At 37.1% G+C, this 23,621-nt stretch overlaps 3 long non-coding RNA genes and 1 pseudogene across 3 annotated transcripts; 3 read left to right on the top strand and 1 right to left on the bottom strand.

The window, feature by feature from the left end:
* Positions 1-682: 682 nt before the first annotated feature.
* Positions 683-4,875, top strand: LOC121781929 (annotated as a pseudogene).
* Positions 4,876-14,478: 9,603 nt separating this feature from the next.
* Positions 14,479-15,414, top strand: LOC121781955. Its single transcript, XR_006046217.1, has 3 exons — positions 14,479-14,648; positions 14,721-14,793; positions 14,952-15,414. It is a non-coding gene; the product is annotated as an uncharacterized LOC121781955 (long non-coding RNA).
* Positions 14,496-15,058, bottom strand: LOC121781963. The gene is made up of 2 exons (XR_006046224.1): positions 14,936-15,058; positions 14,496-14,847 (listed from the first exon to the last, which is right to left on the bottom strand). It is a non-coding gene; the product is annotated as an uncharacterized LOC121781963 (long non-coding RNA).
* A 4,818-nt stretch (positions 15,415-20,232) lies between the features above and the next one.
* Positions 20,233-21,731, top strand: LOC121781961. The gene is made up of 3 exons (XR_006046222.1): positions 20,233-20,249; positions 21,120-21,184; positions 21,690-21,731. It is a non-coding gene; the product is annotated as an uncharacterized LOC121781961 (long non-coding RNA).
* Positions 21,732-23,621: the final 1,890 nt, after the last annotated feature.

Genomic DNA, 23,621 nt, shown 5'->3' with positions numbered 1-23,621 from the left:
GCATGAGATAAACGAGGTGTGTAAGGTTCCAATTGATAGTATCACGCTTCTAATAAAGACAAATGTCATGCTTTTTATGATTTAGATACAAAAGCCACGTTACACGTGGCACCTCCTCACACAATATTAGTACTATCATTTTTTTATGATTTACTGTATTCCATTCATTCATGCAACTATCTATTTCATCTACTATATATTCATAATATATCATCCACATCCATTCATACTTAACTTCACATTTAATCTCTTTCTAATAATATTAATACACTACTATTTATTTATTATTACATCCATTTTATGATAGTTTAGTTATTTTTCTATTTTTAAACATTCCATAATAACAAAATTATTTCCCTTTTTGATAAAAAGTACCAACACATTTTCCATCTCTTATTTTTTCTCTTTGCTTTTATCTATTTCCTAATACTTTATTATCTTTTTATTTAATATATTTAATATCTATTTTTTAATTCTTGTGCTGAAAAAAAACATTACTAACATGAAATGGAGAGTATCATATAGTCGAGTAATTCAAATACCGACTTGCAAATTGAAAGGAAAGTAGATAATGATTCTTTTATCTCTTAAGCATAGGGCTTGAACTTACAATTTCTAAATAAAAAAAAACATTTTACTCTCCATTTCAAAAGCGTGAAAAAGTGAAAGAGCGGGAAAAAAGCGTGATTCTTTAATCATGGCTGTGATGGAGAATGCCGGAGCTAACGCAATTGCGTCGTCGAATTGCGACTACGACACGGTGGTTAACGGGCAGGAAGCTAAGCCGGCTGATCAGAATTTCCATAAGATGCCTAACGGCCATCATCAGTTGACTATCAATGGAAATGGGGAACTTTGGAGAAGAAGATGGATGGGGAGGACGACGATGGAGGGGAGAGGGATATGCGGGATTTGGAGGAAATGCTGTCGAAATTGAATCCGATGGCGAAGGAATTCGTGCCGCCGTCTCTCCGCCTTCGGTGGTGGGTCGCACAAGCTGCTGGTGCCGCCTCACGCTGCTGCTGTTGCAGCGGCTGCGGCTGGGCATTTTGGGTTCATCACTAATGGTTTTGTGATGCAGCAGCAGGTTAACTCGGGAGTTCCCACTGCCAATTCTTTTAGAAGGGTTGGTATTTTACGTGATCAATGATATTGTGTTTGTGTGTTGAATTCTCTTTCAAAGATTCCTTTTTTGTTGTTTCTGTTGTGTTTATTTTGCTTTGGGGTGTTGAGTTCCCACCGCCTTTTGATTGGGTGCTGGAAAATATAGGGCTATAGATGATGAGAATGTGTTGGGTTTAATGTAGTATGGCTTGGGGTTGTTTAGTTCATGGATTTGTTGAAGCCCGAATTGTCTGGATACGAAGAAGTGAGATTCGGATATTGATTTTTATTTACTGTGAGTTGTTCAATGATTACGTATTTTGTCTTGCTATAGTGTTTCTCTGTTGTTTTAGTTTTTTAAGAGGTTTGGTAATGGTGATGGTGTTGTGATTTGCAGAAGAAAAATGGCTTTGTTAATGGGAAGCGGAGGATGAATAGCCGAACGAGCATGGCTCAAAGAGAGGACGTGATTAGGCGGACGGTCTATGTCTCTGACATTGATCACCAGGTAAAGAGAATCTAGGTTTGAGGCCGGTTTATCATTCAATTCCTTTAAAAACGTATGAAATTAGGCGTTTTGCTGTGATGGATGTAGGTAACCGAAGAGCAACTTGCGCCGCTTTTCATTGGCTGTGGACAGGTAAATATATTTACGCCCTCAATATGGTTACTATTTCAAGCATTAGCTACTAAATAGTAGTAATTGTTTTCCATGATTTTCATAGTGAAGGTGGTGGATTGCCGTGTTTGTGGTGACCCCAATTCCGTTCTTCGCTTTGCCTTCATTGAATTCACTGACGAGGGTATGGACATTGTACCTTTTGTGTGTATTTCATTAAATTTCTAACGTTCTCACATCAAGTTGTTTGTCGCTAACGAGCAGAAGGGGCAATGAATGCTTTGAGCTTAGCTGGAATTATGCTCGGCTATTATCCTGTGAAAGCGCTACCTTCCAAAACTGCTATTGCCCCTGTTAATCCAACATTATTGCCAAGGGTAAGAAATTTTCTCTCCTTTTTTCTTTTACTTGCTAGACACGTGAAAGCAATAGTTAGTTCAACAATGACACGCCGAGTGTTTCTTTTTCGTGAACTAGTCTGAGGATGAAAGGGAGATGTGTGCAAGAACTATCTACTGCACAAACATAGATAAAAAGGTACTTTGGTTTTCAGAAATTTTTTCCGTGTGGTGTCAATGAGCAATTTCTTGCCAGGCACAAAAAGTGATTTATTGTTGCTTGATGTAGGTCAATCAAGCAGTCGTCAAACTCTTCTTTGAGTGTATTTGCGGAGAGGTTTGTAACTGCTCATGATACCCCTGAACAACTCATTATTGAAATTGTTATAATTCATGAAATGCATCTGTTGACACAGGTTTATCATTTGAGGTTACTTGGTGATTATCATCACTCAACTCGAATAGCTTTTGTGGAGTTTGTGATGGTAAGAACAACAGGCTCCCCCCCCCCCCCCATTCTTTATTTGTTGTAGCACGAGAAGTCATTATTTTATTGCCAAACTTGACATTGCATGAGAAAATCTATTACATTATTTGTAAATGTCGTAATGTATAGTATACTTAGCAACAGTTCTGCTGAGTGCTAATCTGTTACCTTAGTTAAGAATTGTATAAGGAAAAATTTGTTGGACATATTAGAGTACCATCTTCTGTTCGTGTCTAATAAAGAAAATTTTGTTACTATTTGTGAATGTCGTAATGTATAGTATACTTAGTAACAGTGCTGCTGAGTGCTGTCTAATAGAGGAAAATCTGTTACTATTTGTGAATATCGTAATGTATAGTATACTTAGTAACAGTGCTGCTGAGGGCTGATTTATTCCCTTAGTCAAGAATTGTGTAAGGAAACATTGTTGCATCAAATTTCCTTTCGCACTAAATGCCAATATTTATTCTTTCAACCTATTGTTGGTTTAGCATATGGTCAACCATCCACATATTGCATGGTACCATTTCTTTTGCAAAACTTTAGTAACAAACTTTTTGACAAATCCTGACATCGCCAATCCTCTTCAACATATTCAAGCGTATGTCATTTGACGTGTAGACATGCTAGAGCCTATAGATGCTGCCATTATGTTTCTACTTTTGTTATATATGAGCTTGCAAAATACCTTGCTTTATTGTGCCATACTCAACCATACAAATTTGTTTGGACACTTTTATTCCGGAAAGATGCAGTGCTGTTGTTGCCCATTTTATGTACATGTTTTTTCACTATCTTTCCCTTTTTCTTTACCTTTTCACTCTACGATGCTTCTTCTAGTGCGAGTCGGACAAATTAGGAAGCTAAGGAACAAATGTTAATAATCAGTGAAGAAAGGCCTTCATGATTACGGGTCTAATATATTTTGGGAGTCCATGATAGATAAATGGGTCAACCATGATATCTGTTTGATGCAATATAGAAACGTGCTTATATCTGAGAGGTTCACTGGTGAGATTTTAGACAATCGTGTCAACACTTTCGGATAATTGTCTCAGATTGTGCTGCTTGACATTAGCCCTGCCCCTATTTTTTTTCTCTGATTCATTTAAGGATAGAAGTAACAATAGTTGCAAATGTTGAACCATACGCCTATTTAGTGTTGTTATAGATTCAGTTAGTTCCTTTTCTTTCATTGTAGTTGGTTTTTAGCTTTTAATAAGATTCCACAAAATTACATATAGTAATATTGCTTTCATTTAGCATGCCTAGTATGAGTATAGTACATTAATTTTTCAAATAAGACCACATATTGCTACTGAATTTGTATCATAAGATCTTCGTACATTCCTTTCACAGTGAACAATATATTTTTGCAACCTTATGCAGGTTTTACTCAGTTCTTCCTCTTGATTTTTATACTTTGTTGTGACATGCAAGTGTGATCCATTTCTTATCTGGCACGATGATGTTTCGATAAGTTAGCCCCCTTCTTATGCTGTTTCCAACTAGGAGTTTTCCTACTATACTCTCGGGAGGGCTAAGAATTAGTTTCCAGTAATCTTTACATGTAGAACGTACGACACTTTCTGGATCGGTCCTTTCTTGATACATCATCTCAACTTCACATTGTATATTCTCAATTCAAATTGTGTCTCCTGTTTATTGTAAATCCGAATAAGTCGTGCTATCGGCATGCATGTTTGATGCAACTGATCTCCCCCTTTTCAGGCGGAGAGTGCAATAGCAGCGCTGAACTGCAGTGGAGCAGTCTTAGGATCACTGCCCATAAGGTTCGTACCTATCCATTCACTCAATCTATGTGACAGTCTCTCCTCGTGGTAAATGATTAATCCGAGATATTCGCACTTGCAGAGTTAGCCCATCTAAGACTCCAGTCCGACCCCGTGCCCCACGCCAATCCATGCACTGATTGCTCATGATGCACCTCTTTTAAGTTATATATACATAGAAACTGATACTTGCCATGGGGTATCTATGTGTTTTTAGCTTCTATTTTTCCTATGTCTGCTTCATATGTATAGTTTGCCTGTAGAGTACGACTATTTTCGAGGCTTTATTATGCTGCACATTACGCTGCGTTGAGCTTAGTAGGCAATGGCGGATCCAGGAATTGTATATCGTGGGGTCGAAAAATATAAATAAGGAGTATTAAAATAAATACTCTCTCCATCCCAAGTCATGGTTTATCATTTTTTGGTGTTCCACTTTAGGAGTGTCAGTTGAAAATTGTAATAGGCCCCATATTCCACTAACTTTTTTTCACTAACATTTTATTATATAAAAATAATATTGTATAAAAGTAACTCATATTTCACTATCTTTTTTCACTAACTTTTTTTACATTTCTCAAAATCCATGCCGAGCCTAATGGGACTCCTAAAGTGGGACGGATGGAGTAATTTGATATACATTATTTTTTTTATTCTGGAAATAACACAATTTTTTCTATAACATAAAAAAATATAGAAAATTGAATTTTTTAAAAATAATTCTTATATAATAAAGTTGAAATGTTAAATTATATAACAAAAATTAGAAAAAATTAAGATATATCACTAATCACTCTATAGTAGGAGTAGTATTATTATTAAAGTATGTTTTTTTAATTTAAATAAATTAATGTGTTGAAATATCAATATAGTATTTTATACAAAATTGACTAATTGTAAAAATTGTTTAAAAAGTTGGGCCAAAATAGATATCATTACATTTTTGCTTGATATATTTGAAATAATACAAATAAGGAAATAAAATTTCAAACGTTATTTTAAAATTAAACTCTAGGTAGTTAGAATAGAAATGTGTCAATTTTTAACGGAGCCACCTATTCTCTTCTATGTAATTAATATAGGAATAAAAGTAATACTACTAAGTGGAGAAGACTTCTATCTACCAACTAACCAATTCTCATCACCACAACAAACCCGTATCTCTTCTTCAAAACAAATCTGAAAAAAGCCTCTCTTCCTCTCTCACCTTCTCGGTCGCCACCTCCATTGCTGTGCGATGCCGCTGTCAGATCTCAGACGCTGCGTGGGGTAAAGCTGTAAAGGGGTTGAGGAACGGACGCCGTAGGGTCGAAGGCAAACTTTCCGGCAGCAGTCCGGGGGCGATGGTGGGGTCGGCCGACCCCACTCGACCCCACCTGAATCCGCCGCTGTTAGTAGGCACTTCCCTCACACTACTTCTGCTACTTTTACCACATGCTTCGCTCTCACTTGGAAGTTTTAACGATTCTCATTTTTTGCCAAATTTTGTGGCGTTGCTTCGTCCTTGGTATTACCAATGCTTGCCTCTTATATAGCGCTTAAAATACTTTCCATTATGTTGGTTATCAGTAGAAGATCATCTCAATTCGTTGTGTTTTAGGTCATAAATTATTGGAGTTGTTAAGAACAATGAAAAAGAAGTTCTTGATTTCTTGCTCTGTTTGATTTGGGATGGCTAAGTCAAGGCTATGGTGATAGTTTTTTTTCTACTTCATATGTATGATATGACTCGATTTGTATTCGTGTTAGTGTTTAGTCTTATCGTGTTGGCTGATAGTCAGAGATATTTTCAAGGTGTAATCGGGTCGGACTGTTGTGATCTTATCCGTTAGCAGAAAGTTTACTTTGAGCAGTAAGATGGATTGATTAAAACAATACTTATTTTGATAAATTAATTCTATTTTAACTACTTCAAATATTTGATTTTTACATATTATTAGGATTGACTGATTAAAACAATATTTATTTTGATAAATTAATTCTATTTTAACTATCTTCAAATATTTGATTTTATATATTAATATTAATTTTACTAGGCAAGCTTATGGAGTATTAAATGAACCCTCTATCCACAATCTTCTTTCACAAACTTGGAGAAGGTTACAAATTGCAAAAGCAATTAGTTAAATCATTATAAAGTGCAAAATTCGTGGAAGGACGAAATCTTTGTCTCTTCACAAGTCATAATTGGTGTCTTTGTGTTCTTTTGTGATGACGACAATTTACCTTAGTGGAGAACCCACACAAATATAACAAAATAAAAAAAACAAATAAAACAACAAATTACCATTTATAACAATATATCTAACAATGACATTGTGTAATGCCCGACTTTTCCCTATTCCTTTAGAGTTGTTTTTTGATTACTGTCGAATTTTTTTTAGCCAACTATCGTTTCGTTTTATTTTGAGAGCCTATGGAATTTATTTTTTTAAGAAGCCGAAATATTAAATAATTGTCATATTCTTCGTGTAGTCAAATTTAAGTCAAATAAATATCTCACAATCCCATTACTATACGGTTGTCTCCATATCTCCTTCTTTCCTTAAAAATCTCCAACCAAATACTCTTTGTTAAATCTATTTATACTTTTCCTCCCACAATCTCAGCAACCTACCGTTCCTGCAGTTTTCTTCCCCTTCCAACCAAGGTAATTTCTGTTCAATCACAGAATAGGAACCTCCATATTTTGATTCCATAACATAAATTCTTGAAATCACAGTTGAGAAGAAATAGTTCGAGTAAGAGAGCCGAGAGTCCCCCAAATTGTTTTCCTGCAACTCTTTGCAACAAAGGTATACACTTCTTCCACCCCTTTCCTATTCCATTCTTGTGCATCTCATGAAATCTGAAATAAATCTCTAATTGGAAAACCAAAACAAAACCGAATCTAAAGAATCGAGCTTTAATTTCACGAAATCAACGTAATAAATTTACTTGCGGGGTAGTTCAGGTTGGTTTTCTGGGCTGCGCGGTGTCGTTTCGGGGCTGTTCGAAGAGCGAGCAGACCCGTGGCGACTGCAGACGGCGATGGCACTGAGCGACGGCGTGGACGCGGCCAGCATCAGCTCTTCCCGGCGGCGACAGCAGCGTCTTCCAGGCACGGTGACAACAGCACCGTTCCCCTCCCGACGAGCAGTGGCCGGCGGCATGGAGCGAATCGGAAGAGGCGACGAAAATTTGGGGATCTTGTTTTCTTCCATTTTGTGAGAGAAGGCGAATTAGAATAGAGAGAGAAGTCGATGGTTTTGGGTGGATGGTTTTTCATTCATTCTTTTGTTTTATACTTTAATGAATTCATACTTTAGTAGTTGAGGTGTAAATTAAAGTGGAAGTAGAGGGGAGTATACGTGTAATTTTTGTAACAGGAGGTGTGCCCTTTAGTTCCATATTTTAAATTTAACTAGTTCCTCTTCAATATTATTTTAATGATTGATTCATATAGTAAACATATAGTTATATACGTATGTATATGTTAAGTATTGGAATATTTAGGTTGTTTATTCCTTTTATTGGATTACTGTTTTTAATTCGGAGTATATTAATTGGTATAATTGCGAAGGAGAATAGTTATGATAATTTACTTATATGCTTAAATAAATTTTGGGAATTTATTCCGACATCGTGGAGGGAAATACGAGGAGTCAACGGAGGAACTTTAGGCGGCCGCCGAGTAATCGAAAACCGAGGAACGAGATAAACGATGTTAATTAGGTGCATGCATCTTATTTATTTACTTGATTCATTGTGTTGATTTATGTATTATTTAAATGCTAAAGGTGATTCCTTGCAAGTGAGACGTGATATCAAGGGAAAGGAAATAATTTCGGATTAAGAATTTGAGGTGAGGCTTTCTTTTAAATAAGGGCAATGCCCTAAGTATATTTTTATGTGAAATGATACGAATATTTGTCATGCCGTGTTTTGTTTTATTCTATGGAACCTATCTGATGTGGCTTTTGCCATCAATGGATAATCGAATTCGGGTCTGTCTAGGGAGCGAGTCCCTATTCAGGCTAGTGTACACCTATGGAGATCGTGAGCCGTCTTTTGGGTCGGCCAGTCTAGTGACTTGGAATGTGGCCACATTCCTTGTCATCAATGGATCAGATATGGTAGACATCTATGGAAAAATGACTGCAGTCACGAGTTTTTACGATGGAAATGATTTTAGTGTCTTGGGTGATTTCTAAAGTTAAAACCCCAAGGTCACTCAATGGTGGCATGATAAATACTTTTTTATGAAACGTTTTCGGCATGAGTCCACTGAGTGCATCAAGTACTCAGCCCTGCATTTCTTTTTAAAAAGTGCAGGTTGAGCGGTGACGAGCGCGGTGGGTGTTGAGCATAAAAGTGAAGAATGTCTATCAAATGTCTAGAATATGTTGTGTCTTCATACATAGCATTATTATACTCTCGAAATGCTTCCGCTAAATATTGTTTCTTTTGAGTTGTTGATTGTTTAGATACTCTGATTTTATTCGAGCTATTCCCATTTGTTTCGGGCTATGGTTGAGCTGTGTTGTTTTCCACTTTCTTTCCCGCTTCTTTAACCCCCCTAGTCGCGATCAACCGTGTTTTCTATCCTTAGAAAATGCGGGCATGACAAAGTGGTATCAGAGCCATTTTTCTTTCTGCTCTGGACCCGAGAGTCTTTTTCAGTCTTAGTCTAGACTTGTTTCGCTAGACTAAAATAATAACTAAAATAAAATAAAAGAAGATAAAATAATAATTGTGTATTGAAGGCTCAACATCCCGCTTCGCCACGCTCAACCAAGAAAGAGGTAATATATTTTTATGAAAAAAAAATTATGAGAGAGTTTTCAGGAAAGGAGATGAGAAGCTATGGCCATGAAAACAAAACATGTTTTTACAATGGTTATGAAAACAAAGTATGTTTTACAATGGGATAGATGAGCTATGGTTATAAAAAAATATTTGTTTATGTGTTTTGCGAGAAGATGAAAATCAATGGTGATAAAAAGATGTATGTCTTGCAATGGGATGACTTGTCTTTTATGAAAAAATTGATCAATGGAAAATATTGTGTTTATGAATTGTTAAATTTTTTGAGTTTCGAGAAAAATAGTTTTTAACTTTTTCGTTTGGGAAATTGAGCTATGGAAGTGTGATGTTATTTATGTTATGAGGTGCAAAGTATAATGCGTTATTCTATGGAGTGTTTTATACGTATGATCAAAGTTGATGCGAAAGTACGTTTTAGTTTTGAGTCAAAACTTTTACTTTAAAAGTGAGATGTGGAAATTTTTGAGGAAAGTGTGAAAGAGTTTGAAGAAAACTTTTGTTTCAAAATTTTATGAATGTAAATGTGAAGTGCGAAAGTGTTTTGCTATGGGGTGTGAAAATGTTGTGTGTTATACTTGGTTATCTTGAAATGTCACGACCGCCCATACTAGGGGTACTACAAACGCGGCGATAGTGACCGACCTGCATGGATAACAGTTTAAAATGAAAACTTAATTAACTTAAAGGGAGAAAAACATTTTAGTTTAAAGAAGTTTAAGATTAAAATTTTTCTATTAATTAGAAAAGACTTATGATAAAGACTTTTGAAGGAAGCAGCGGAGAGAAATGACCTTTTAAAATTAAAAACCAATTAACTTCTAAAGGAAAGAAACATTTAGTTTAATTCACGGGAATACTATTTTCAGATAACAAAGTAAACACTCGTTTAAAACCTAACACGACCAAACATGCTCAAACACAGTACGAAAAAGATTTAAGTCTTGAGACATAGTTTCAAAATATAGCAGGGGAAATAAGGTTTAAAGAGAGTCAAGGATAACGCCTATGTATGACGACACAACGCATCCTAAGTTCTTAGTCCAACTCAACATCCACCGCAACATCCCGCTCAACCTGCACATAAGAAAAATAATATGCAGGGCTGAGTACCTGTTGTACTCAATGGGCTCATGCCGAAAACATTTATACAGTTATGTCATCCATACCAGTGATCTCGAGTTTTATACGTACTAAAGAAATATCATCGAGAACACAAAAACATTTCATAGACTGGCCAGTCTAATAATCTCCCCACTTTCTCAACAATCCATCAATCACAATCATCATTCCATGTGCGACGAAAGTGTGGCCACACTATTCGCCCAAGAGACCGGCCGACTAGCAAGGACGGCTCACGATCCCACCAGTGTACACAGCCAGATAGGATTTGCGGCCCTACTCAGACCCAAATTCGTTTCACAACACAACCATATAGCCTAACGGAGTAAACTCAGACGAACTAGGCATCAGGCACACAATCTCAATCAAAACAAACCATGGTATGACATAACAAGTTAAACCACCCTTATAACGCCACATAGTATTTTCGGAAAAATAAAGAGATTTGAAAAGAAAGCCCACCTCGTTCGCTTAACAATTCACAATCCAACTTATGGCAACTCTCGTTCCTCGAGTTCACAAATACACAATCACCCTTGTCAACGACAACACAAGTCAGCCTTCCACAAAATCATATTACTATGCATTTCCTATCGTTTCTCTCTCATCGTTTTTCTCAATTTACCCAACCCAACGTTCGTCACAAAGACGGAAAAACACACCGTAATACATTTCAACTTATCGCACGTGATCACCTCATTAGGCACGTTCCTTGGACATACATACATCATATAATACTTTTAAACTTGAAAATAAGTGTCATTTTATCAAGGCAGAAAACTGGCAGAACTGCGCGACCGTGTTGTAAAAATCACTAAAATTCACCCGACCTCATATGAAGCTAAATTTTTGTCAAAACACAGAAGACACATTCAAGTTCATCTAGAAAAATTTTCACACTGAAATGACGTCGTTTAGTCAGTCAAATCAATAATTAAACTCTCTGGTCGGAACATAAAATTTCTGGCAGTGCGCAGTTCATTTGAAAAATTCGCCATAAATTCATCCAATGCCCAAAAAGGCTGAAACTTTTACACAACACAGAAAACATTTCAAATATTCATATAGTTCAAGAATCGCATTAAACGGGGGTCATTTGGTCGGTCAAACAGAATACGAAACTTTCATGGCGAGAACACAAGTTTCTGGCAGAATTGCGCAGTCAATTTCAAAAATTTATTAAAAATTCATTTTTTCGACCACATGGGCTGAAATTCACACGAGACACAGAAAAAACCTTGAAATTCACGCAGTAAAAAGTTCATATCAACATTCGATCGTTTGATAGGTCAATCACACATCAGAAGCCACTGTTCGAACGTCACAGATTTCAGGCTCATAATCTCGAATTTAGGGTTTCTTCTTCAATCAAACAAATACCAATTTTTCATGCTTATAACACACAATCATGCTTAAAGTTCCTCATAATCATGTTTGCATATAAACCCACATCATTCACCAACGATTCAAATCAAACTTCACATAAATTAATAAAAAACGCATAACTATCAAAGTTCTCATGCAATCACACTTTCCCACTGATTAATTTTGCGATCTATCAATCCTACACCCTCTATATGCATGTAGGATTCAAGATTAAAGTTTCAATGAAGGAGATGAGAAGAAAAACTTAGTTGTACCTTCTTGAATCAAGAAAACGAACGGTAGAAACAATAATGGAGGCGATTCGTCGGATACTCTTGAAAATAAACTCCAACGGATGCAAGAACAAGGATGAATGTAGGATTTTTGGAGAGAATATGGAGATGGAGAGGAGAGGCACGAAATTTATGAGGGAGATGGGGGCTAGGGTTTAGTTTAGGTGATTATATAGTCCTAGGTTTAATCCCATTAATTAATTAATTAATTAATTGTAGAGGAATAAAATAGAGGCCAATAAATAAAATCCCACAATTAAAAGGAAGGCAAGTATTTCGAAAATTATGGCTAGAAATTCAATAAGGAATTTATTTGGTATTTACTTAGAGAGAAATAGATTCACAATTTAGGAAATAAAACGATGAATATTCCATAAACTGGGGAACAAAATAAATTAAATCTCCAAGTAGGAAATGATGAGGGAGGGGCGAAAATCTTGATGGTGTGCAGAAGGAAATTATTTAAATCCTCAATTAAATAGAATATGATTTAAATTTGGTAATTTCTTTATAGGAAAAGACTCCCACAAAATAGGCAACAATTAAATAAGTTTTCCACAAGGAAGTTAAGCCAAAAACGTGTGGGATGGAGACACAATAGAAGGAAAATATTCACATCCCCAATTAATTTGGCTTAGGTATTAATTTGATATTGAATAAAAGGAATTCCATAAAATAGGAAACAAATATATTCTCCTCTACAAATAGGGGGCCGAAAATTGGCTTAATTAGCCACAAGGAAATAATTCAACTCTTAATTCAATTGGGGCGAGGGAATAAAATGTGGCAAGATTTAATTGGATTTAATTTGGATGAATATCCCAAAACAATTAATTAAATCCAAGAAAGAATAAAATTCCCATTAATTGGAGGGGCCGACAATAGCTACCTTTTTTTTGCTAGAACAAGATGAATGATTTTATTTAAATTGATTCCCCACATTGGATAATATAAATAACACTTCATTCCAAATCACTCATGACAATTTATTCCACATAGTCAACTCAATCAAGTAGCAACAATTAAATTTCATAAATGAAATTTCCAATCGACATATTAAAATAAAAGTCGCAAAAATTTTGGGGTGTTACATGAAGTATGAATGGTATGGTGTTGAGATGTTATGTGTTTTTGCATGTTTAATAATGTGGGATGATTCAAACGCTGCACTTCATAGTGGTAAGGTAGAAACAAGGACCATCAACACTAGGTTTCATGACAGATAGTATTAGCAATTGAGATAACTTATGTGTGTTGGATCAGAATGCCGCCAAGACGTAATAGACAACCAAGGCGTAATGAAGATGGACAGTCCGAGTGGTCAATTGGGCATCCACCTCCACCACCACCCCCACGTCCACCTCAAGAAAAAGGATACATCAAGACCTTTTTGAAGCAAAAACCCCCCACAGTTTGATGGACTGGGAGAGCCACCAAAGGTAGAGGCCTGGATACGCGCCCTCGAGCGTATATTCGATTTTATGGAGTGCACAGATAGAGAACGTCTCGCTTGTCTGACTTTTCAATTAACTGGGCCAGCCGATTTTTGGTGGGATACTAAGCGAAGGACAATGAACCCCGCACGCCGTGAGGCGCTGACATGGAATGAATTCAAGGAGGAGGTGTACAACAAGTACATTCCCATGAGCTACAGACGGGCAATGATAGTTGAGTTTCACACCCTAAAACAAGGAAGCATGACGGTGACGGAGTACGACCGTGCTCTTTGTGAAATGACCCGATATGCGCCCGAGTTAGTAGACACAGATGAGAAAATGGCTGAAAAATTTCGTTCTGGCCTTAAACACGAAATAAGGGTAGCCGTGGCCAGCCGGAGAGGAGTTACATACTCCGAGATTTTGAGTTGCGCTTTAGATGTGGAAGAGGCCCTACCTAAGGATGAGACGGTAGCGAATCCTACACCACCAACACCACATCAACAACATAACTCTCGAGACAAGAGGAAATGGGATGGAGATCAGGGTCCATATGAAAATAAAAGGCAACAACATATCCAGATTGCTCCCAATCAGAGGGGTAATTTCCGACCTAGGATTCCTCCATGCACTATATGCTATAGGAACCACCGTGGAGAGTGTAGACTCAAGTTTGATGGATGCTACAACTGTGGTGGAAATGGCCATTTCTCTAGAGATTGCCCAAGTAAGAATGTTGGAGTGGGTGCAAGGCAAAACGACCAAGGACCACGCCCACAACTTCAAGCAATTCAAGCTGACCCAAGAGGAGACCCAGCTCCACCCCCAAACCAATAGAAACATTGTGGTTGCGAGAAATACGCTTGCGAATTTGAAGATAAGATGGAGAGTACTAAGAAACGTTTAGTTATATTTTTGCAAATTTCAGGATGAAATTTTTGTTAAGATGGGTAGATTGTAATGCCCGACTTTTCCCTATTCCTTTAGAGTTGTTTTTGGATTACTGTCGAATTTTTTTTAGCCAACTATCATTTCATTTTATTTTGAGAGCCTATGGAATTTATTTTTTTTAAGAAGCCGAAATATTAAATAATTGTCATATTCTTCATGCAGTCAAATTTAAGTCAAATAAATATCTCACAATCCCATTACTATACGGTTGTCTCCATATCTCCTTCTTTCCTTAAAAATCTCCAACCAAATACTCTTTGTTAAATCTATTTATACTTTTCCTCCCACAATCTCAGCAACCTACCGTTCCTGCAGTTTTCTTCCCCTTCCAACCAAGGTAATTTCTGTTCAATCACAGAATAGGAACCTCCATATTTTGATTCCATAACATAAATTCTTGAAATCACAGTTGAGAAGAAATAGTTCGAGTAAGAGAGCCGAGAGTCCCCCAAATTGTTTTCCTGCAACTCTTTGCAACAAAGGTATACACTTCTTCCACCCCTTTTCCTATTCCAATCTTGTGCATCTCATGAAATCTGAAATAAATCTCTAATTGGAAAACCAAAACAAAACCGAATCAAAGAATCGAGCTTTAATTTCACGAAATCAACGTAATAAATTTACTTGCGGGGTAGTTCAGGTTGGTTTCTGGGCTGCGCGGTGTCGTTTCGGGACTGTTCGAAGAGAGAGCAGACCAGTGGCGACTGCAGACGGCGATGGCACTGAGCGACGGCGTGGACGCGGCCAGCATCAGCTCTTCCCGGCGGCGACAGCAGCGTCTTCCAGGCACGGTGACAACAGCACCGTTCCCTCCCGACGAGCAGTGGCCGGCGGCATGGAGCGAATCGGAAGAGGCGACGAAAATTTGGGGATCTTGTTTTCTTCCATGTTGTGAGAGAAGGCGAATTAGAGTAGAGAGAGAAGTCGATGGTTTTGGGTGGATGGTTTTTCATTCATTCTTTTGTTTTATACTTTAATGAATTCATACTTTAGTAGTTGAGGTGTAAATTAAAGTGGAAGTAGAGGGGAGTATACGTGTAATTTTTGTAACAGGAGGTGTGCCCTTTAGTTCCATATTTTAAATTTAACTAGTTCCTCTTCAATATTATTTTAATGATTGATTCATATAGTAAACATATAGTTATATACGTATGTATATGTTAAGTATTGGAATATTTAGGTTGTTTATTCCTTTTATTGGATTACTGTTTTTAATTCAGAGTATATTAATTGGTATAATCGCGAAGGAGAATAGTTATGATAATTTAATTATATGCTTAAATAAATTTTGGGAATTTATTCCGACATCGTGGAGGGAAATACGAGGAGCCAACGGAGGAACTTTAGGCGGCCGCCGAGTAATCGAAAACCGAGGAATGAGATAAACGATGTTAATTAGGTGCATGCATCTTATTTATTTACTTGATTCATTGTGTTGATTTATGTGTTATTTAAATGCTAAAGGTGATTCCTTGCAAGCGAGACGTGATATCAAGGGAAAGGAAATAATTTCGGATTAAGAATTTGAGGTGGGCTTTCTTTTTAAATAAGGGCAATGCCCTAAGTATATTTATGTGAAAATGATATGAATATTTGTCATGCCGTGTTTTGTTTTATTCTATAGAACCTATCTGATGTGGCTTTTGCCATCAATGGATAATCGAATTCGGGTCTGTCTAGGGAGTGAGTCCCTATTCAGGCTAGTGTACACCTATGGAGATCGTGAGCCGTCTTTTGGGTCGGCCGGTCTAATGACTTGGAATGTGGCCACATTCTTTGTCATCAATGGATCAGATATGGTAGACATCTATGGGAAAATGACTGCAGTCACGAGTTTTACGATGGAAATGATTTTAGTGTCTTGGGCGATTTCTAAAGTTAAAACCCCAAGGTCACTCAATGGTGGCATGATAAATACTTTTTTATTGAAAATGTTTTCGGCATGAGTCCACTGAGTGCATCAAGTACTCAGCCCTGCATTTCTTTTTAAAAATGTGCAGGTTGAGCGGTGACGAGTGCGGTGGGTGTTGAGCATAAAAGTGAAGAATGTCTATCAAATGTCTAGAATATGTTGTGTCTTCATACATAGCATTATTCTACTCTCGAAATGCTTCCGCTAAATATTGTTTATGTTGAGTTGTTGATTGTTGAGATACTCTGATTTTATTCGAGCTATTCCCATTTGTTTCGGGCTATGGTTGAGCTGTGTTGTTTTCCCCTTTCTTTTCCGCTTCTTTAACCCTCCCCTAGTCGCGATCAACCGTGTTTTCTATCCTTAGAAAATGTGGGCGTGACACATTGTTTTTGGCTTCTCAATATCATTTTTGTTGAAGCAAATTCCCTTTTTATTATTTAGAAAAACAATTATAGAACCATGTACTCATAATCTATTACATTGGCAAATTAATACTAATGCAGAGTAGAAAATAAATAAGATTTCACACAGATTAGGTCAAGGTCAATATAATGACGGGTCCAATTTCCAGTGGAGTTGGGAAGTCGACCGACCAGTGGCGTATCAAGTTGAGAAAGTGACAAATAATTACATAGCGGTGTGTCGGAGCAGTTAGTGTCGTCATCAACACCAGTGTGGCTTTAGTTTCCTTCGCGAAAGTGTGGACAAATGGATTATGAAGTATGAATATTAGACAATGAAGAATAACAAATAGTGTTGGGGTTTGGAGCCCCGTGCACAGCGGAAGACTTGTACAAAACAAATAAATCAGACGTAGGATCTATTTGACCGATTATGAGATTAATCTATTCACATGTTAACATAGAATTGCATGCTAGAACGCAAATAATTCATGCTTAAAGAATATAAATCCTAAACATGAAAACTACGGTTTAGAGTTACCGATCTGATTCTCCAAAGAATCGTCGATTGCTCGCGCCTTCTCCACGATGATCTTCAATACTAGACCACGGATCTTCTGACTGGTGTCCCGAACTGTATCTCGATATCAGGGTGGGCTGATCTTATCAAACACTAGGACTTGAATAAAGAAGACAGAACTTTCTCACGGAGGAGGAGAGAGAATTTTCGAGCTCCTCTCAAAATAGAGGGGGACGAAATTTTCACACTAAAAATTGTCATCTTTCTGTCTCCTTTATTCTCCTATTTATAATAGTTCATATTGAGCCCAGTCAGGGATCTATGGAAGGTTTTGGATATGGGCTCCCCCAATTGGCTTTTTACTAATTAAATTGAACCCACAATTTAATATAAGCTTATATTGGAATATTACGAGCAGCCACTACAGAAGTAATATTGAACTCCCCATCCAAATCCGAAATTACAAGTAATCCGTGTTTCCTTTTATTGTATTTGATTTATTTCCCGCGCTTAAGATATAATTGTCTATTAATTAATTAAAGTCTGCTCTGGACTTAATTAATTAACATCTTGTTAATTCCAAGAGTGGACTCAGCAAGAAACGTTTATTTATTATTCATAGAGTAATAAAACTCCAACTGGCCAGTTTCCGAATAATAAAACCTTGTTCAAGCTCCTCTTGAGGACATTATCAAACGAGACTCACCTCGCGCACGATTCAACATAATAGCAATCCTAGCACCGCTAGATAATGATCACCACTACCCATTATACCTGGATTGTTGCGTGACGAAAAACCTGCACCTTTGGTAAGTCAAAGTAGTAGATACTCAATATCGTATGCTCAATGCTAACGTAAATTGATTAAGAAATAGATATTTATCAAGACCACGTCTTTCAGTAGATAGCATAAAGACTCGTCTTGCTGTTAGATCCATTCAGTGCTATACCACACCAATGTCATCTTATTTCAATAAGGCTTAGAAATAATCGGACTGACATTGCAACCTTTCACGATAGGTAGCCAAAGCCTATCTAGGTTGTGAAATTCTTCTTTTTCTTTTGCAAAGCATTGCATAGAACCGACTGTAGTTACCTTAAAGTGGACGACGCCCACAACCAGTCTACTAAGCAAAAGACTTAGGCATTGTTTACTTCTTATGCATATAAATGTTTATAAAACATCTCATAAACACACAAGCAAACACAATGTAATAATATACTGATTCTATTCGTGCAAACAGCTCGAATAATACTGAATCGGGTCAAAAGTGGATTGTAGAGTTTTTCCATATACAGGCAAGATTCTATTTGCGCGAACTCATTCGAAACATCGCGAACTCGCTCGAAACATGCTTTTCAGTATACTAAACCTAATAAATAGGACCATCCTAGCATGCATGAACCGGTAGTACACAGTGTTTTAGTGGTTGTACAGTGAGAACAAATAGGCTGAGCCACGCCCATGCATGCGCCATCATCCACTAACACATCTATTTTGCATGCGTGTTGACCATTTTTATTTGAAATATTTCACTAACTTTTTAAACTTGGACTATTGTTGTCACCTTCCTTATAAGAATCTTCAAAACCAAACGCAAAATTAGCTTGTCTAAAATTATGGGATGCCTAAAATTATCAATTCGAAGAAGAGGGGAAGTTTTGAAGGTAGTGAATGTTGAAAAGTAAAATGCGGAAAATAAAATTCAAGAACTCTTGAAGACTACATTTTTATTGATTTGGATTGTTTGAGATACATTGTACATTCATATTTATAGAACTAGAGAACTAAATGTACCTAGGGACTTATGAACTTGAGACTCTACCATAATAATGATATATTCTCTTGAGACCCTAAAGTTACTCTTTCCTATAATCTTGAGACTCCTATATTCTATTTCCAACACTCCCCCTCAAGTTAAGTATCGAGTTTTTTCGACACTTAACTTGCACGATCTTCACTTTGATGAATAGTTTATACTCATATTAAGGAGTCATTCACATTTCATTGATATTTTATGCTCGTATCATAGAGCTTCTTCAATTCATCATTGATAGTTTATACTCGTATCAAAGAGTTTTTTTCATTGAAAGTTTAGACTCATTTTGTAACGCCCCACTTTTCGAACCCTAATTTTCGAACCCTAAGACGTTGTATTTATTGCTTTGATTGCCACAATTAAATGACGAATTTATTATGTGTTTACTATGGTGACCTAATTTTGATTTGACCGAGTCAAATTCGTTGATTTTATGACGTGGTTATAATTAATTGATGGGGAATGAAATTTTGCGGTGAATTATATTATTTTGGGGAGTGAGATTTAATTAGTATCATAAATAATTACCTTGCCCCTTTCATTGAGAAAATTTCGACCACTACTATTTTCCGGAGAGGAATTCTATTTTCTTGGATTTAATTATTTGTTTTGGGGATAATTATCCAATTAAATCCAAAGCCTAATTATCCTATTTCCTTCTTGAGGAAAAATCGGCCCCACTATTTTTTTCCTAAGGAAGATTTCGAAATCTCCTAGCTTGTGGGAGAAGAAATTATTCATTATTTATTTTGATCCCTCAATTATTTCTTTCCATGTTTTAATTGGAATATCCTAGCAAATCTTTCCCTACTTTATTTATTAAAGTTTGGAAATTATTCCTTGTGGGAGGAATTGAATAACACGCCTATTTCCATATTATTTGGGAGGATTTTTATTAATTTTCTTGCTCCGTATTATTTTATTCTGCTCCGTGAAAATACTAAATTAAATCATGGCTAATTAAATAGCCATGATTTTCGAAATATTCTCCCTTATTCTCCCTCAAATTAACGCCAATTTCCCCTCCATCAAATCTCCCATCTTTAATTTGATTTATTCTCCAAATTAATTATGGGATATTCTTTAAGCCTATAAATAAGATACTAACCTAAACCTAGCCTCTCAATCACACGCCTCCCACCTCAATCACACGCCATTCTTCCTTGCTCCACCACTCCCACACTTGTTCTTCCACTCTACTCAAGATCCTTTCGAATTTCCAAGAGATTATTGAAGAATCAAGACTTTTATTCGTTCCTACCGTTTGTTTCGTCCAAGAGAGGTAAAGATCGGACTCCATTCTTCATTCCTCTCCATCCCAACTCTTCTTTTGTTCCCACATGCATCTAGTGGGTGTAGGATTTCAAATCTAAGAGATTTAATCGGTGGGAATATGTAATCGTATATGTGAATGCATTTTGATTTCAATTGGTTGATGATTTAATGAATCCTTGGTGAATGATATGTGATTTCATGAAAATATGTGTCTAAGGACCCTTTTGAGCATGCTTGTATGTTAAAACCATGAAAAGATTGATTTTGAATAAGTGGGGGTAAACCCAAATTCGAATTCCTAAAAGCATGAGAAACTGTGATTCTGAACAGTAAGTTCCGACTCGTTTTTGACCAACCAAATGAACTCTGATTTGACCGATTCTTTTTCCTGAGTAAACTTCATGATGTCTTCTATGTGGTGTGTAAATTTCAACCCATATGGATAAAATATGAATATTTGTTGAATTTTTAAAGTTGACTGCGTAAATCTGCCAGAAACATGTTTTCTCGACCAGTGGGTTACGTCTTTTATTTGACCGTTTTAAAAGGGGTATTCTGACATGAAATTTAAACTGGAAGTTATTTGATGAGTCTACTGCCTTTTCGTAAAGTTTTAGCCCCAACGGAAGTCGGATGTTTTTTAAATAAATTTTATAAAATAGTTGCGCAGTGCTGCCAGATTTCTACCTTTGCAAAATAACTATATTTTTATGTTTTGAATGGCATACATGAATTATATATGTGACGAGATGATATGATATGCAAAGATGTTATGCTATGATGTGATTTCCATTTGTTGTTGGGAAAAGGGAAAAATTAAGGACATGCATAATATTAAGTCCATGTTGGTGACTAATTGAGAATACCTTACCTAAAGGTGATAATTCGTGCGCTAAACGTGATATCAAAGGAAAAGCGATACTTGAAATCTAAACGGTCGAGGTGGGCTTCTTTTCTACCCTACACTATGTGTGGGTTTTCTTTTTTTCTAAACTCGTTTACGTATGACTGTGGAGCTATAAGGGTGGTTTTAAGCGATTATCATGCCGTGATTTGTTTTAACGTGCCTATCTGATGTGGCTGTTGCCACTGTTATATAAATCGAATTCGGGTCCTCGTAGGGCCGCAAATCCTACGTGGATTAGTGTACACCTATGGTAGATCGTGTGCTAGCGTACGGGCTGGCCGGTCTAGTGACCTGGTTTGCGGCCGCATTCCTTGTCATGTATTGGCAGATATGGTTGACGACGATGGGGAAAAATGACTGCGTGGTCCCTATTTTGAACAATGAAAAATGTTTTGGTGCCACGGGCCTTTCTAAGTTCAAACCCCGATGGTTACCTACGTATGGCATGATAATATGTACTCTTATTTAAAATGTTTTCGGCATGAGCCACTGAGTATTTTCAAAAGTACTCAGCCCTGCATATGTTTTCTCTATGTGCAGGTTGAGCAGCGACGAGCGGTTGGTGGTGTTGAGCAGAAATAATAATGTGCTATGTTGTTTTGAAACTCCGAGTGTCGTTGTGTCTTCACACATGACTTCACTCTTCTCTTGGATGCTTCCGCTGTGATACTTTCTTTACTTGTTTTTACTTAACTATGAATCTTTTGATTAAATGTTGAAAACTCGTTACCCTTTTATTAATGTCAAACCTTTGGTCTTTTACTTATTTTAATATAAATATCCTTGGTCGTTATTTATTAGACTTAAATTCTTGGTCAAACTTTTATTGAAACCCTAGTCTTCTATGCCCGTTCTTTTAAACCCCCTTTAAGTCGCGATCGCCCGCTTTTATTAACCCTAGAGGGGCGGTCGTGATACATTTCAAGGAGTTTCTTCAATTTTTTGTTGATAGTTTTAACTCGTGTCATAGAGCTCTTCATTGACATTTTTATCTCATGCCAAGGAGCTAATCTAGATAGTTTTTACTCATATCCAGGAGCCATCTTAGATAGTTTTAACTCGTGTTTAGGAGCCACTTCATTTTTTTTGACCGACACTTTTTACTCATGTCGAGGAGCTCATTCAGACAGTTTTGACTCTTGTCGAGGAGCTAATCTAGAAAGTTTTTGCTCATGTCCGGTAGCCATCTTAGATAGTTTTAACTCGTATCCAGGAGCCATCTTAGACAGTTTTAGCTCGTATCTAGGAGCTATTTCATTTTTTTTCTGACTGGCAGTTTTTACTCATGTCGAGGAGCTCATTCAGACAGTTTTGACTCTTGTCGAGGAGCTAATTCTGACAGTTTTGACTCTTGTCGAGGAGCTTATCTAGACAGTTTTTGCTCGTATCTAGGAGCCATTCATCTTTAGACTGAATTTAAATTGTAGCCCAAAGCTTAATTTTGGAAGGCCATTCTTAGCCCATTTCACTCATATACAATGAGCCCATATTCTTTTCATTGTTTCCCTTCTTGAGCCCAATAATGCTTGGCCCAATTTTTTCTTTTTCTTGAGACACAATTGAGAAGACGTCAACACCCGCCTCCTTTCTCCTTCTCTTCTCCAATTGACGATGGCCATGCCTTTTCTGAATGTTCTCTTCTTTGAGACAATCTGTTCAGCGGAAACACTTATCGGATACCCAAGTTTACAGCCTAGTTGAAGGCGTAAACTTCAGTCATCTCTCCTCCTTCCGACGAGGCCACCCCTTCTGGGATAATGGAAGAAACCAAATCTATGCTCCCATAGAGCGACTCAGCATCTTCTTCTGCTCGAACCACTCCATGTTTCTTGGTGAACAAGTAACCTACATACATTACCACAACTACTTAGATAGCATACTAACAAACACGACCCCAGTAGGATAAATACAACACGGTAGTAAGACACACGCACCTCACACCTTCGCACTTTTGGGCCTTTCCCTACCTCTCCACCACGGATGGACAACCTGACATCAACTTCCCTCACCAAATGGCTATGCTTTTGCACTGCCTTACCTAACTTCTCTTCCACATAACTCTTCACAGATGGTTGCAGCTGCATTTTCAATCCATGAGAAGATCAATGAAAGAGCATCAGAGAATAAGCTCACCACAGTTTCCCCTCAACATTACACTTGTGTATGTGTGTTTACTCAAATGTAAATGTACATCTTCGAATGCCCTAGCCATTTCAGTGAGGTGCCCTTGGGTGAGATTTGCGACAGAGTATCTAGATTTTCGCCATTTCCATTCTGGTGAATATCTTCGAGGAGGGATGCCACTTGTACTTTTGTAGGGAAATCTATCTTGCCTAGTCTCTTGTTCTGTCGGTGGCTCTTCTGTATCACTTTGGTTTTCCCTGTCACTGTTAGTGGTTTTAGGTAGGGTTCCAATATTGGGATCAGAAGTGTTTACCTCAGGATTCAAAGACTGGTCAGATAGCTCGGTGG

The sequence above is a fragment of the Salvia splendens genome, chromosome 20 (assembly GCF_004379255.2).
Source record: "Salvia splendens isolate huo1 chromosome 20, SspV2, whole genome shotgun sequence".
Classification (NCBI taxonomy): Eukaryota; Viridiplantae; Streptophyta; class Magnoliopsida; order Lamiales; family Lamiaceae; genus Salvia; species Salvia splendens.
The sequence above is the reverse complement of the archived record's forward strand: the minus strand, read 5'-3'. Positions and strand labels throughout refer to the sequence as shown.